Raw genomic sequence first — 15,913 nt, 5'->3', positions numbered from 1 at the left:
CGTTATCAACGACATCCAATGTCCATGGTCAGGAAACCGTAACCATCTATTGATCAACGAGCTAGTCAACTAGAGGCTTACTAGGGACATGGTGTTGTCTATGTATCCACACATGTATCTGAGTTTCCTATCAATACAATTCTAGCATGGATAATAAACGATTATCATGAACAGGGAAATATAATAATAACCAATTTTATTATTGCCTCTAGGGCATATTTCCAACAGGAGCAGCGTTAGCAGCGGGGCCACCATAGGGCTTGGGCGGTGCAAATTGCTGGTTGGGATGAGGCGCCTCAAAGGATGGCCTCGGGATGAACCTAGGTGGCAGTGCCGTGCTTGGGATCCACACCCGGCGCTTCTGAGCTCTAGAGCCGGATGAAGAACCACAATCACGGGAGTGCTTGCGTGAAGCGTCATAATCAGTCTGGCCTGTCTCAGCACTGATGGCTTTATTGACCAACTTCTGAAAGGAGGTGCACTCGTGCAGACGAAGATCGCGGCGAAGCTCAGGGCTAAGTCCCTTGCAGAACCTTGCCTGCTTCTTAGCGTCAGTAGATACCTCTTCAGGGGCATAGCGTGCCAGATTCCCAAATTCACGACTATATGCATCCACAGTCAGTCTTCCTTGGGTGAAATTGCAGAACTCCTCCCTCTTGCGATCCATGAGACCTTCCGGAATGTGATGCTCACGGAAAGCCTCACTGAATTCGGCCCAAGTAGTGATTTGGCCGACTGGGCGCATAGCTTCAAAATTTTCCCACCAGAGGCTAGCAGGGCCTTCGAGATGGTAGGCAGCATAAGTAACCTTGTCGGCTTCGGCTACGTTGGCAGAATGTAGCTTGTGGGTGATGTTGCGAAGCCAGTCATCCGCGTCGAGGGGCTCGACGGAATGGTTAAACTTTGGTGGGTACAGCTTGATAAAGTCATTGAGTGACACCAAGTCATTTCGCGGATGGCGTGCAGTGTTCTGCTCAATCCGCTCCAGCAGGAGGTTAGTCTCACGCTTGTTTCTTTCCGCCTCCAGCATTACTTCGGCCAGAGAAGGCGGATGAGGCAGATTTTCACCCCTTGCTGCACTGGCTTCCCCCTGCTCCGAGGCAGGAGGGTTGCTGCGAGTGTTGACCATCCTAGGAGAAAACAAGACAACGGTTTAGATAAGGATGGCTCAACTTAGCAAGGAAATGCAGAATGTAATGGATAACACGGAATGCAAAGATGTTCATCCGTATGTCATGGGTATATAAAACTGCCATATATATACCAACGGTCATACACATCATACATAGCTTAGTACAAGCCCAGGCTACAGTACAACTATGATGAAAGACGTTACATCTTATCGGAGGCATTCCAAGCTCCTATACATTATTTGTCTACACCTCCGGAATTGATTACACGCCAAGTCATATTCCACAAGTCACACAGGACAGTGGAGATACAACTATTACAATACTAGTGATACTACTACTAACTCAGACAGCTCCGTAGTAGTCCTCATAGAAGTCACCTCCAAAGCCTGGAAGTTCAACGTGATCATCCGGGAACAGACGGTCCTGAGGAGCTTGTGGACCATAGGGGCTAGGATGAGGTCTTGGACCAACAAACGGTGGCCTGCGAGGACCATGGGGTGGGGTGATGCCCCCCACATCACGCCAATCCACCATGTCTAGCAGAGCAGATCTCACAGGATACAGATCCCTTGTATCCATACATCCAGCTTGCACCGCAGGTGCAAACCGAGTCAATGTGGCCCAATGATCAGCAGGGGTATTGAAAAGCTCCAACCTCAAGGCCCGATTCTCTCGGTCCTTATCTTCGAGCATCTCGGCAGTGGTACGAGTTAATGAGTCCTCCTGAGTGGAGTCAGCATAGATAGCCTGAAGATACCCTTGCGCTCCCGGAAGTGAAGCTGGCATGTAACGGAAGTCGGTGTTCCGAAGCAGGCCAGTCCGGACTCGCATGATGGTCATCATGGAATAGGTAGCATCCTGCACAGCCATCTCAACAGTAACCCCGAGTCCATATGAACAGTGAAGGGGCTCGGTAGATCCAGGATAAGAATGGAATATCCTGACGGTGTAGAAATATTGGCTTTGATTAAAGTCGCAGAACTGTTCTTCGACAGTGTATTCGGGATACCAACGGTAACCCGTCTCGATCATTACCCGGACTAATATAGTAGTATGACCGGGCACGTCGAGGCACCGGGTCAGGCGAACCACTTGGTTTTGAACACGGTTGGCCATCTGAAAGCACAACCACAATGCAAAGACATTAGAATTTCCAGGGAAAATTGGACAGCATAACAGCTGTAAATGCTCAGAAAAAGATTTGAGACATCCACAACAGTTTGCAATACCACTCACCAACATCATATCAAGGTTCTGATCCAATTAGCAACATACTAAAAGTAGTAGAAACTGTACTGAGGCTTGTAACAACAATCCTATAAGCTACTACGGATTAGAAACACGTGAACCTGATAGAGGGAGAGAGCCTAGTCCTTAACCCATGTTGAATGAGAAGAGAATGACTCAGATTAGAGGGCATAGGGTAAAGGATTAAAAGAGCCTTACGTTCCCTCCCACAATCAATTCCCCTACATATAACTAAAGCATTTCTAGACTCGACATCGACCAGTTTGGCTCAACGAACCTACAGGCAATCCGGCTCTGATACCAACGCTGTCAGGACCCCGATTCCAAGTCACATCGATCTAGCCGGTAACACCTCATATCACTTTGCGGCCTCACGCACGGTATCCCACGGGTGTCGCCTTACCATGGCCCGGAACCGTTTGCGCCTTTTGGCTCACGTATATGATAGTGTCGCTAGCATCCATATGACAGAGAACCCGGGCCGACATGGCTAGTCGTGAACCCAAAGCGGCACAGACCTATGGAGACAGGCATACATGAATCACATCGAGCATGTCGGTCATCAGCGAGTGATTCCGGGCTGTAGCACTGGGCTAACAGGACTCCGGGGAAACCCGGGCTGTAGCAGGCTAGGCAGGACTCCGGATGTCACCGCGTGACATTTCCCCGAAGGGACAGACATAGGAACGACGTGAATCACATGCCGGCCAGTCAAGTGTCCTGAGCAGTAGTGCTGGGCTAGCAGGACTCCAGGAACCGGGCTGTAGCGGACTACTATGGCTCGAGGAACACTAGACTACATTTCCCCATAAGAAAGGCTGCCAAGGATAAACAACTAGGTTGTCGGATCCCACTCATACCAAGCATTTCAATCATACACACAATATGCCCGATATGAGTACATACAACATGGCATCACAACAAAACTCTACAACTCAAGTACTTTATTTAAAGGCTCCAGAGAGCCATACATAACATGTTCATACAGATAGGGGTCACATGACCTGACACTCAAGTCATACAATCATACAAGCACAAGCGGAAGCAGCTAGTCTGAGTACAGACACTAGAAAGAAAGAAGGCTTCTCGAAGCCTATCTATCTACATAGAGCCCTCCATGGCCAGGATCACCACCTGGGTGGCTAGTCACTCGTCGACGTCAAGGTCTACGTAGAACCCATCGGAGGGGGCGGTGTTGTCGTCTGAAAACAGTAATTAAGCAAACATGAGTACAAAGGTACTCAGCAAGTCTTACATCAGAACCTAATATACATGCTCATTCTCAAGAAGGTGGTGGGGTTATTGCAGCAAGCCAGCTTTAACTCTTGGCTAAGCTATCCTACGGAACTCTACTAGTAAAATAGTTTTCGCACACGAGTCCACTACTCACCAACACAATACTCCACCGGGGATCCTCTCTCGTCATCCTACGAGAGGGCCTTCCTTGGTACTCACACTTATCTTGAGTCTTTTATTAGTATCCATTAACTTGTCTATGAACTGTATAGGCAACCAAGTAGTCCTTTACCGCGGACGTGGCTATTCGAATAGTTTTATACCCTGCAGGGGTGTACTTCTTCATACACGCTTTCACCACTTACCGCCGTTTACACGACATGTACTCGGCAACCTTCAAGCGGAAGCCCAGCGAGGGTGTCGGCCACGGCCTACCTAAACACTTAAGTCTCTAGTCCAGGTTTATCGCCTATCCAGGTTCCATCCGTAGGGAGTCCGGCCGAGGTTTCCACATACGGCCCCGAACGATGTGAACAGGGTCCCGAGACGCCAAACGGGCGCCCGGCATACCCGACCATGGTGTATCTACCGCAACATAGCCCACCCCTAGGGTCAGCGCTACGCACGGCCGCCAACACATAACCTACAAACACCAGAAACTATTTGCAACTCCTAGACAGAGTACTAGGGTGATTAAGAAGCCGAGAGGGTCCATTGGTTTCGGGCCCAATGTACGGTAGTAACTGCATCTTAAATCACACATACAGATCTCAGTTCTTATGGACGGCCTCAATGAAACAACCCACCATGTACTCCTACGTGGCCTCTCATCGATACCTTTACCAAAACATGTTCAACACATCCCTCATATTACCAACATAATCATATCACTCTAGCCCATCACGTAGATGAACCAGACCTGACACAACTCTAAGCATAGTAGGCATAGCAAGGTAGGAATCACATACATGCCTCAATCAACTCCTACACATGCTAGTGGGTTTCATCTAGTTACTGTGGCAATGACAGGTCATGCAGAGGATAAGGGTTCAACTACCGTAGCACACAGCAGTTTGAATCGCATTGTCTTAATGCAGTAAACCAGACCAGAAGCGGGAACATGGGTTGTATCGGAATGATCAATGGGTTGCTTGCCTGTTGTAGAGGTAGTAGGGTACTGCCCTTCAGACAGATACTCGGGGTTATCCTCGGAGACAGAACCTACCACGAAAGACACACTGAACATAATCAACACATGGCAATATGCAACAATATGATGCATGCTATGACATGGCAAGATTAAAGTGTTTTGGCCTAATGCAAGATAAAACAGAAGGGTATCAACTAATTTAATCAAAGATTCAAATATTAGCTCATTAAACATGGCCTTATTAGTGCATTACCTTATTCTGCTTAAACAGCAGGGTTAACTTGTTTTGTCATGCATGAAACCATTACAGATGGATAGATTGAACTTTTCTGATCATTTTTCATATATAAATCTTTGCATTTGGAGCTATGGTTGATTTTCTATGATTTTTAGAAGTTTTGACTATTTTCTGGAATTTCCTATTAAAGAATAAATCCAGTAATTGAGTTAATGCGTCAGCACTGCGTCACTGTGACGTCAGCGGGTCAAAGGCGCCAGCCCAGGTCAAACCTGACTGGTGGGCCCCTTCTGTCAGTCTCTCAGCTAATTAACGGAATTAGATTAACACTAATTAGCTGTCAGTGCGGCCTGGGCCCACATGTCAGTGACTGAACTAATTAAACTTAGTTAAAACTAATCCTAACTAATTAGCAGACCGGCCCCACCTGTCATAGACTCAGGGGGGGTCTACCTGGGCCCACCCAGGGTCAAACTGAGTCAAACTCGCCGGCGCCTTGACGCCGGCGACGTCAGACGCGGCGGAGGGGCTCGGGTTTGCATTTCCGGCGACCAAAACGACAGCAGAGAGCAGCTACGTGACGCGGGGAGCGAGCCGCATCGTTTGGTGGAGGAAGTGGGGCTCGGGAAGGCCGGAAACGACGTCGGCGATGACCTTGGCGGTCGCCAGAGTTCGGGCGTGGATGAACCCGGCGCTACGGGGCACGTCGAGGCGCGGGGAGTGGTGCGTTAGGCTCCTGGGAGGGCGTGGAAGACGAAGGCGTGCTCGGATTCGAGCTTACACGCCTGTGGCCACGGCGGCGACATGGCCGGCGGAGCCGAGCTCTCGGCCTCGATGGCAGAGGGGGTTGGAGGACGCGGACGAGCGCGGGGAGAGGGGCGGAGGAAAGATGGGCTCACAGGGAACTCGCGGAGCAGGCTAGTGAGCTCGGGGAGGACTTGAGGCCGGCGAATCGAACGACGGCATCCGGCGGCCGTAGACGGGGAAGAAGGTCACCGCGTCGTCTTGGGGTCATCCGAGCTTGCGTGGGTCGACGGAGGGGTCGAGGACGGCAGCGCAGAGCTAATGGGCTTGTCGGAATGGCAAGGGGGTGGCTCTGGTGTCGACTACGGCGAACGGCCGCGACAATGGCTCTCGGTGCGTGCAAGAGGAGAGCCAGAGGAGGGAGAGGAGCACGGGGAGAGTGAGGGAGGGACAGAGGGGAACGTGGGGGTCGGCGTGGCACCCCTAGACGCCTCCAGGGCGTCGGCAGAAGCAGGAGGTGACCGGCGTGTGGCCGCGGGCGCCGGCCACGTGCTCCTCGTCCTCCTGGCGGGAGGAGGACGACGACTGGCAAGGCCAGTCGGCTGGGCCGAGCCAGGTGGGCTGGGCCAACACAGGTGAGGCCCAGGTGGGTTTCCCTCTCTCTCTTTTTTTGATTTGTTTTCTTTTTCTATTTAACTGCAACTGTTGGGCTTTATTAAAAATACTAAAACGTTTCCAAAAATCCTGAAAATAATTGTGGGCTCTGTTTAGAATATTTCCAACAGCAAACATTTATTTCCAGAATTATTTGAGCACTTAAATTATTTTATAGCATTTAAATGCCCAAATTCAAATACTTATGATTTAATTCAATGAACTTCTGTTGACCTAGAAAATTGTGCACCAAATTTGCCAGAGGTTCTAACCCAAGACAAAGAGGGTGAACTTTTTAGAAGGGCATTTCAGGTTCATTGAAAATAATTTTAGTGAACCCTAGTTGTTTCTAGGGGGTGTTGGGGGTTTCTGCCTTCCCCATTTCAAATTTAAGAGGAATTTAAACATGATGCACACTCTAATGCTTGAACTAGCTAGGGTGTGACAGGTTTCCTCCTGGTGATGACAACATTCTTCCCACATCTACTAGCAATAGTACCAGTGGCACATTTAACATTCTTCGGGTAAGCAATCTTCCCAAAATCATCATCAGATGAAATAACTTCTGCTTCGGCTGCTTCGACTGCAGCAACCTTCTTGGAGCAAGGGGTTTTTGGAGTACCACGAATACCACCAGCCTGCTTCCCCAACTTGGAAGGAATAAGGGTTCGAGGTCTATCATCTTCTATCGGAGCTGTACTCATCGATTCCTCCCTAGGCTGGTATTCCTGTGACCCGAGGAATTAGTAGTGGTAATCGCTCAAGTCCAATGGATCCACTTTCAAAGAAAAAGGAAGAGAAAACATCACCATTAAAATACAACTAAAGTTCAGGAACAGCACAATGTGCAGTCCAACTAATAAAGATGACATGGTTACTACTCAAGCTGACCTAAAAAAATTAGTTGCAGTAAAAAACCAAATGAAGTTCAGGCACAACCAAAGGCACAGTTCAACATAAACCGATGAACTGGAAATCATTCAACTACAGCTAACAAAACCATAGAAAGGCATCATCTCTGAAGTTCAATTAGAAAAGAAAATGTTCATGTCCAAGTAAGCAATGGAAGGAAAGAAATTACTGAAACAAAACACACAAGCAAAATAAAAAAGATAGAAATGAAGTTCATGCACAAAGAAAATGCTCCTCTCCTTCTAAAACCAGCTGCCCAGCCAGATCTCAAGCAGAAGTCCAAGTTCAGAGAAAAATATGAAGTTCAGGTAGAATAAAAGATGCAGTGCAGGTAAGCAGTTCAAGTTCCAAATACTTACATGTGTAGTAGCCAAACAGAGCTTGGAAGTCTGTCTCAAACAGGTTAGAAGAAGCGATTGAGTACAACCACATCTTCCTGATATCCGCAATATTCTCACGGGAATAATTTGCAAGAACCCCGTCATGATAAGAATTAACATTCGTAAGCATGAAGAATCCGCAGTCGATACTGACATCAAACGTAGTAAAAGAATAGTGTTAGAACAGAAAAAGAAAGCCAATGAATAAAACACGTCACAGCTTAAGTACAACTATAGTTAAACAGATGTGATAAAGAGAAAAAGTGGAACTCATACTTGTTTTGCTGCTGGGGCACATCAATCCAATCCAAAGCGAAATGGTCGATGGTAAGAGGACTGAAGGGTGTCTCCCTGTCGTTGCTGGCATCCTTCCAAAGCCTCTTCATGTTGTCGGTCATCCGCCGAAACAGGCATACCGCACATTCATCGTCTGGTCCATAATAGGAGTCAAGAAGCTGGAACCTTGAATTCTTCAGGTCAAGAAATATCAAAACCCTGTGACCAACACCACCCATGGAAGCAGGAATCTCAGGCGGGTCAAAAGTGGGGAAAACAACCTGAAGCATCATAAACACACGAATCATTAAAAACTGAGAATTAATATCAAATGGTACAAAGAAAAAATAAAACAAATATTAACACAGTGGATTGCACTGCAAAACTAATACAGAGGCAAAGAACAAACCGAATCATGTGCATCCATGCTATCTGGACCACTTGCCATGAAGTACTTCCTCACACGGGAATCAAATTGACCTCTGAAAATCTTGTCCTAAAATAATGTAGACAACACCAATAGATGAAAAATACAAAAATGAAACAAACAAGTTTTAACTAAAATGGTAAGGAACAAAACAGAAAAGAAATCACTATATGGTTGACTTACACAAACCCAATATAGCAGGATGAGTTTATCTGATCCCTGGTACTTCGCACATAGACAGTAGAGTGCACTCAGGCACATTAGATCGAAGCATTCCACGAGGAGCAAAAGATACTGCAACATATTCAACAGAAGCTTCGCACTCCTTGTTTTGGAACATAATCGTTGATCTAAAACAAGCAAATAGAAAGTAAAACAAGTTCAGCAGCAGGAACTCAGGAAGTTCATAACACATGTTAGCACAAAAGTTCAGCTATATCACAACAGGCAGTATGGTACAAAAAGAGGCCAGAAGTTCAGCACCAGAGAAGTAAAAATAAGAAGTTCAAGTACATATAGTGGAGAAGTTCAGGTATGAAACCACATGCAATTCATAGGGGGTTCATGAATGATGTAAAATATTGACCAGCTGCACTCACCTCTTGGAACGATTATTCTTAAGCGTAGTTACACTATAATAAAAGTCATCAACCTTCTTTCGGACGACAGCAAGGTCGCTATCTGCTCACCAAAAAGAAAATAGCAATTAAGAGCAACACTCAAGCACATAGATTCACGATAGTTTCAATTAAGACCAACATTCAAGCACAAACATTCAAAACATAAGCACATTTCAGCTGCTACATCAGAAAAGATAAAACCACAACATCATACACATCACAACCCATGCATTACGAAACCTTCACCCACATAGAAAACAGGTTCACTTAACATTCTTTACAACCCATATGACAAACAACAAAACCAGAAGTTCAACTTAGACCACACAGGCAGTTCACAAGGGATATCATGGACTAAACCAAACAACAAAAGCGAAGGGGGTGGGGAAAGAAGAGAGAAGCATGCTCCTCTCTTCATGGATCCTTGCCTAGACTAGTGGCAGCACTGGAATGATCAACCTCCTCTCCATAGCTATCGTTTTTGGTATCTTCATCATCGTTTCCAGTAGACATTGCAGCGTCGTCGGGAAGGACACTAGCAGCAGCTGGAGCAACTGGAGAATCTGAAACAAGAAAAACTTTTGGTTGTGCATGTACAACATCAACATCAACTGATGGCTCTGCTGCAGGAGACTTCTCCGGGCTTGCAGCAGCACTATCACCAGTTTCAACAGCAGACTCAACAGGATCTTTCTCCAAAATGATGTCTCCAGTTGTCTTGCCCTGCTCAGCATCAGAAACCTCGGCGCCAATGGATGACTAAGGTTCAGTTAGGACCACCCCGTCGGAGCAGCCGGTGCCTGAGACGGACTTGTCTGCAACCTTCTTTAGAGGAACACTAACATCATCATTCTGCTGCTGCAAAAAGAAACAGAAAGTCATTACAAAGGGCTGACTGAACCTCATGCATAGGGGAAGCAAGTCCGTCTCAGGGGCAACAAGACAAATGGACAAGAAAAATGGTACCTTATTTTCACTGCCATGAACCTCATCGACTATTACGCCACTAGCGGGAGCAGGTTCATGCACAGGTAAAACATCCTCCTCAACCCTAGCATCATCATTAATAGCCTACAAAAAAATCATGTAGAAAACAAATACCTAATCAGCAGAAGTTCAGATTGCATAATCAGAGAAGGTCAGCTATCACAAACTGACACATAATGGAAGTCCAAATACTGTAAACATAGCAAGTCAGATATCAAACTACTCTAAGATACAAAAAGTGAACAAAAAGGGCTAGTCATCGAAGTCATGGAAGTTCAGGTGCTGTAGCAGTTGAAGTTCAGGTTCTATAAACAGAGAAGGTCACCTAGGAACACTAGTGCTAAAAAGAAATAGTTTACGACACATGAAATCAATAACGGTCGCCTATGACTACAAACAGTAATAACTGAAAGCTAACATTGAACATTAGTGCAAAGAAATATCAAAAGCCAACATAAACAAACCTCTTTGGTATGCTCCACATGGCCTCCTTCATGACCCAAACGAACAGAATCCTGCCTCTGAGTCTGTCTCACAACAACACTTGCCTCATCTTCAAAAGGCTTGCAACGAGCATCCTGCATTTCCTTGAATAGCCCAACGCTAGTCCGGAGGTGGGAAGTGCTCTGACGAAGCTCTTCAAGAAATCTAGCTTCAATAGATAAGGCCTCCTTCGAAGACTCAGCATCAAAATCGTGTCCGGGAGGAAGAATCCCAACAACGCGACTAAGAGCTCAGCAGTTGAAGGAACACGAGCCAACTCCCCACAAACAGTTTCAAGAACACTGTCAATCCTAACCAGAGAAACATTGGCAGCTTCAAACAAATTCTCGGAAGAAACGCCACCTGCAGCACTCACACGGGCAGAAGAACCTCCTGGGATCTACAGGTGGGGCACCGGTATTAACATCCCGGGAGAATTCAAATCTTGGGGAAGTTCCACTCCCTAGGCCAGCAGAACAAGGCATAGTTAGAACAGGACGTTCAATAACCCTAAAGAACACAACCTCAGCCTGTGTCTTCCACTTCATACAAAAACAAAAGTCAACACGTCAGAAAATAAATGAAGGAACATGGGAACAAAAAAATATACAAGACAATACCAGAAGTTCAAGGTAAACTACATAGGAAAGAATAATGCATAGAAACACTCACAGGCAGTCTCCCAAACACCCAGTTGGCTGGGTCATCATCACCCTTCGTGACCAAGTCAGCCGCAGCAAGCTCAAGAAGCTTGGCCTGATCCATGAAATTGATGCGAGGGGTCCTCAAGTCAATATTAGGCGTCTTGCCAATGATAAGGCGGTCCACATACATAAGAAGCGGCGCGATGGCACAGCCTGTGGCAGCTTTTCCTCTGCTAGTACGTTGCTAATACCTAACAACAGCACTCCGAATATCGTCAACAACCAACTGGCAGTAGTCCATGTTTGCCATATCCTCAAACACAAGGTTCTCGACCATTGCTGCCTCCCTGGACACTCATGTAGACATTCCAGGGATAACCACCTTCATGAAAACAATAAGGTAAAACACCTATAGAGCAAGATCATCCTTCGTCTCATCCTTCACAAGTTCAGCAAGGATATTCCGCAAATCCTTTGTCTTGATGTCGTCACTCCTAGCATACCCAAGCTTGCCCTTCAACCTCATAACAGCATCATCAAAACCATCATTCGAGGGCCTAGGGGGGTACGATTACCTTGAGGGCCAAAGAGATGGTGAATAGCATCACTTGTAATACGTATAACCTTGTTCGCCTCACCCATGTCCAAAATCATGGTTGAAGGGTCAATCCTCGTGTAGATGTTGCCCATCAAAGGACGAGAAATGTTGGAATCAACCTTCAAGTCAAACACACAACCAAAACCAACCTTGATAACCCTCGTCTTGTGCCTAGCTTGTAGCATTTTCGCACACATCTTGACCTCTCCTAGTGAGCAGCGAACCCTCTTATTAAAACGTTTCGCCTCACCTCCTCCCTGACCACCTTCTTCGGGCGCTTTGCCTCCTCTCTTCCTCCTCTCAGGCCGCTCCACAAGCTAACACTGAAGAAAAATACATTGACAAGGAAAAAGGCAGAACAATGACACACACACTTCACCAAAATTCCACTAATGCCTACATACGCACTACATATGAGAAGTCAAACTATGTTTACATAGGTAGAACAACCATGTATGACCAGAAGTAAAAGATGCTTTCAAATTGTTGGAAATTTACAAAGTAGAAGTTCAACCATGTATACCAAGGCAGTAATCAAACATGTATCTCAGAAGTCCAACTACGTCTATATAGGCAGTACAACCATGTATGACCACAAGTTAACATGCTTTCAAAAATGTTGAAATTTAAAAAGCAGAAGTTCAACCATGTACACTAAGGTAGTAATCAAACATGTATACCAACAAGTTAAGCTAATTTCTTCATGTATATACCCAGAAGTCCAACTATGTACACAAAGGCAGTAATACCATAAAAGCAAAGCACATCGGCTAATTTATTCGTCTATATGGAGCAGAAGGTCAGCTATGTACGCCAAGGCAGTGCTAAAAACAAATAAAACTACAGCAATAGCGACAAATGCTCTAAAAAATAGTAAACATGAGACATTCATACCTGATTAGCAGCAGCAGCATCATCGTCGTCGTCCACATCATCAGCATTGAAATCAGCATCATCCTTGTCCTCTGGATTAACACGAGAACGCTTCTTCACACCCTTGTTGACCTTTGCAGGTGGAACCTTGCGCTTCACGCCGCATTTCTTCCCCTTGCTAGATGCACCAGCACCAAGCGGAGAAGGTGTCAGCGCGGCAGTGGCAAGCACACAAGGACTACGGTGTGGCGTACCACCAAGGCCTAGCCCTTCATCTTCAACAACTTCTGCAGGCCTTGAAACACATGGGCTCCTCTGAGGAGCAACTTCACCAACTACTAACTTCCTCGCGGCGGTCTTCTTGATTTTCTTCTTAAGAGGGACAACCGTGCCATCACTGCCACACGGCACGTCTTCCTCAACAGTGAGCTCAGCCGCATGAACAGATCCAGGAACATAAGAACCTTTCTCAAGGCGGGCCACCCTCTTCTTGTCAAAATCTTCTTGCTTCTTCCTCTTATGTTGGTCCTCCAGGAGAAGCTGAAGAGGCACATCCTTGGGTTGCGTGACAGGTTAAGTGCCATCAACATACTACGACTGCGTCTCCGACATCTGAAGACAGCACAAAGGATCCAGAACGGAATCACAACCTTTGACTGACGGAGCCCCCTCCTCAGCAGCAGCAGGGGTTTCTGATAAACCCAACTCAGATAAAAAATCATTGATGGTGTTCACAGCTTCCTCCTCTGTGGACACATCTGCAAAGAACACAAAAAATCGAAGCAAAAAAAAGTCAAGAACAAAAACAAAAACAACCGACATGAACAAGCTAAAAAAACATGGCTCAAAACTTTAAAATGAAAAAGAAAAGGGGTTTCACATACTAGGTGAAGCAAGAGTTGCAGAAGCAAGATCCTCGAGGCTTGAAAAATTCTCAAGGCTCGAAGCAACCTCGGCAATCACAATCAAAGGGATCATGGGTGATTTAGCCGCATCAGATATAGGAGCATCAGTATTAACCTCTGAAGCTCCATCTTCATCGCAGGCATTTTTTTCAGAACTATTCAACTCATCACCAACTACAAAAAATGCAAGTAAAAAGGCAGCTGAGTTCTAATGCACAATCCTACACCAAAGGGACTTCTACTTTGACAACAATGTCCAATACCCAGAAGTTCAACAATACCTAACAAAGTAGTAAACACAACAAACAAACTAAAAATCTACAAACTAGATATAAAAACAATCTACACCAGAGGGGCTACTACATATAACATGAATGTCCAGAAGTTCAACGATATATAACAAAGAAGTAAAACAAAATGTGCATAACAGAAGTTCAATCAAATTTCATTATAAACAAACAATAATTAAAACCAAAAGTTCAACTATGTGACCCAAGCAAGTAGCACATAAAAGAATGTAGCATGACCACAAATAGTATTTCTCGGGCAAACTAAATATCAATACCATCAACATGAAAACAAAAAAAACAAAGATATACACTACAAATATGAAACATCTGGGAAGTCCAACAACACTTGGTGACATAGTATCTGTTGGAAATATGCCCTAGAGGCAATAATAAAATGGTTATTATTATATTTCTTTGTTCATGATAATTTTCTATTGTTCATGCTATAATTGTGTTATCCGAAAATCGTAATACATGTGTGAATACATAGACCACAACACGTCCCTAGTGAGCCTCTAGTTGACTAGCTCGTTGATCAAAAGATAGTCATGGTTTCTTGACTATGGACATTGGATGTCATTAATAACGGGATCACATAATTAGGAGAACGATGTGATGGACAAGACCCAATCCTAAGCATAGCTCAAAGATCGTGTAGTTCGTTTGCTGTAGCTTTTCCGAATGTCAAGTATCATTTCCTTAGACCATGAGATTGTGCAACTCCCAGATACTGTAGGAGTGCCTTGGGTGTGCCAAATGTCACAACATAACTGGGTGACTATAAAGGTACACTACAGGTATCTCCGAAAGTGTCTGTTGGGTTGGCACGAATCGAGACTGGGATTTGTCACTCCGTATGACGGAGAGGTATCTCTGGGCCCACTCGATAATGCATCATCATAATGAGCTCAATGTGACCAAGTGGTTGATCACGGGATCATGCATTATGGCGCGCGTAAAGTGACTTGCCGGTAACAAGATTGAACGAGGTATTGGGATACCGACGATCGAGTCTCGGGCAAGTAACGTACCGATTGACAAAGGGAATTGTATACGGATTGATTGAATCCTCGACATCGTGGTTCATCCGATGAGATCATCGTGGAGCATGTGGGAGCCAACATGGGTATCCAGATCCCGTTGTTGGTTATTGACCGGAGAGGCATCTCGGTCATGTCTGCATGTCTCCCGAACCCGTAGGGTCTACACACTTAAGGTTCGGTGATGCTAGGGTTGTAGAGATATTAGTATGTAGTAACCCGAAAGTTGTTCGGAATCCCGGATGAGATCCCGGACATCACAAGGAGTTCCGGAATGGTCCGGAGGTAAAGATTTATATATAGGAAGTGCAGTTTCGGCCATCGGGAAGGTTTCGGGGGTTGCCTATCCCGGAGGGCCCCCATGGGCTGAAGTGGGAGGGGAACTAGCCCCTGGTGGGCTGGTGCGCCCCCCTTAGGCCTCCCCTGCGCCTAGGGTTGGGAAACCCTAGGGGTGGGGGCGCCCCCCACTTGGCTTGGTGGGAGCCACCCCTTGGCCGCCGCCCCCTTGGAGATTGCATCTCCTAGGGCCGGCGCCCCCCCCAAGGCCCCTATATAAAGAGGGGGGAGGGAGGGCAGCCGCACCCTTGCTCTTGGTGCCTCCCTCTCCCTCCGTAACACCTTCCTCCCCGCTTGGGCTTGGCGAAGCCCTACCGGGATCCTGCTGCATCCACCACCACGCCGTCGTGCTGCTGGATCTTCATCAACCTCTCCTTCCCCCTTGCTAGATCAAGAAGGAGGAGACGTCTTCCCAAACCGTACGTGTGTTGAACGCGGAGGTGTTGTCCGTTCGGCACTTGGTCATTGGTGATTTGGATCACGACGAGTACGACTCCATCAACCCCGTTCTCTTGAACGCTTCCGCGCGCGATCTACAAGGGTATGTAGATGCACTCCTCTCTCCCTCGTTGCTAGATGACTCCATAGATTGATCTTGGTGATGCGTAGAAAATTTTAAAATTCTGCTACGTTCCCCAACAGTGGCATCATGAGCTAGGTCTATGCATAGTTTCTATGCACGAGTAGAACACAAAGCAGTTGTGGGCGTGGATATTGTCAATTTGCTTGCCGTTACTAG

Source organism: Triticum urartu, chromosome 6A, assembly GCF_056163025.1.
Source record: "Triticum urartu cultivar PI428250 chromosome 6A, HENAU_Tu73, whole genome shotgun sequence".
Lineage (NCBI taxonomy): Eukaryota > Viridiplantae > Streptophyta > Magnoliopsida > Poales > Poaceae > Triticum > Triticum urartu.
Note: the sequence above shows the minus strand (reverse complement) of the source record.